Source organism: Neolamprologus brichardi, chromosome 17, assembly GCF_056152115.1.
Source record: "Neolamprologus brichardi isolate AB-2024 chromosome 17, ASM5615211v1, whole genome shotgun sequence".
Classification (NCBI taxonomy): Eukaryota; Metazoa; Chordata; class Actinopteri; order Cichliformes; family Cichlidae; genus Neolamprologus; species Neolamprologus brichardi.
The window spans coordinates 29,119,004-29,121,010 of record NC_142120.1 but is presented as its reverse complement, the minus strand read 5'-3'; positions in this window follow the sequence as shown (position 1 = coordinate 29,121,010).

The window sequence follows — 2,007 nt, the reverse complement described above, 5'->3', positions numbered from 1 at the left end:
AACCAATTCATTTTTATGTATATAATAAAATGGATTTGTCTATTAAATTGTTTCTTCTGGATCTACTACAGTGGGGAGAGGCATGCAAGGTTAACCTGTAACAGCACATGTCAGGATCGCCATTACTCCCAAAACGGCAATTTTTACTAAAATCCCTTTTGATGTAATACCGGCCTGTGCAAACAAGAAGACAGTATGAACAGATGGGCGCAGGAGTGTGTCATTGGCTGCTGACTTGTGATTAACAAGTCCTGTGATAATCCTCCACTCACACTTAGAATGACTGAAATTTACAAAATGGACTAGAGTAGGGGTTACTGGTTAAGGTGTGACAGTGGGTAAAAATGAGCCACACCCTGTTAGCTAATCATAAGCAACAGTCATTATGTGACAATAACCACTGAAGAGTTGAAAGAGCAGTAAGCAAACCAGACCAGTGAAAATTATTTTTGTCATGTTCATATAAGTTCATTTAAGGCAGCGGTCCCCAACCTTTTTTGCGCCACGGACCGGTTTATGTCCGACAAAATTTAACGGACCGGCCTTTAAGGTGTCGCGGATAAATACAACAACAACAAAAAAACTAGTATTGGTACCAAAAAAAAGATTTATTCATAACACACGTGAAAAGACCCAGGAAAACCGAGTTAGCGATAAAAACCATAACAAAATAACACTAAAAACCAATAAAAATCCTGAAAACTAAACGGTTCACACCCGAGCCTCAACTCTCGTGGCCCGGAACCAAACGACTCACGGACCGGCCTGGAGGTTGGGGACCGCTGATTTAAGGAACCTTCATAGTTAACAGGAACAAATCAGTGGCATTAGTAATATTTCCCATACTTTAATAAATGCATGACATCTTGCGTTACTTAAGAGTGCTTGTGGATTAGATTTATACATTTTAATTTTGGTCAGTATACTTTCAAAATATGGGAAACATGTCTGTATGAACATATGAGTTTTACTTCTAGTGTGAAGTAGAAGAAAGCAGAAAATGGACCAAATCAGACAATCTGTGATTTATTATTCCACATCTGAAAACAGAAGATCAGAAATCATTTCAACTTTTCACTCTCGGCATGTGGGTAGGACTAACACACCACTATTACATCTCTGACGCATTGCCACAGTACCAGTAGATAATCCTCTGGTACACCTGAACTCTATTATTTCATCATGAACTAAATACTTAGTGCATAGGTGTCAAACTCTGGCCCGCGGGCCAAATTTGGCCCGCAGCCTAATTACATTTGGCCCGCGAAGCCATACCAAATTACTATTAGAGCTGGCCTACTGGTATTATACAGCTAATATATATATTGTTTAGTATTAAGCTTTGCTTGTTCCATATTCAGTTTTTCAGCAAAACTTGTTTGAGTCCATAAGAAAAGATTCATTCTTATATCTAGAGGAAGTTTTTTTTGTCAATAAATATTAATGTTAGCCCGTGACTTTGTTCCAGTTTTGAATTTTGGCCCACTGTGTATTTGAGTTTGACACCCCTGACTTAGTGCCACTTGATTTCAAGGTGATGTTATGGGGTCTCATTTCATCTTCATTCACAATGCAAGGCCCTGCAAGAGACAAAGATATAAGAATATTATGAAAAAGATGTAAAAGAATATTATGATAAAATTATTCTTAAGATTGGGGAGAACTGTAACTTACTGAGGCATCTCATGTGTCCAGTCCATTCACCATAGAGGCAGGTTTTGTAAGGCTCTCCCTCCATAATGTAGTACCTCTGACACATATATTCAATAGTTTCATTATGGCTGTAATGCTCTTTTATGGCGGTCCTCAAGAGCTGGAGGTATCCCACAGGATGGAATTTCTGAAAATAAGTGAAGAGCCAAGATTGACAAAAAGATGATCACGTGGCGCAGCTGTGATACTTTCAGGAACGTTGGTATGCTGGCTTTTGAGGAAGTGCTGTTCAATTATGTTTTTTCCTTCAATGAAAAATGCCTCAAAACCTTAGAAAGAAACATGTAGCTGTAT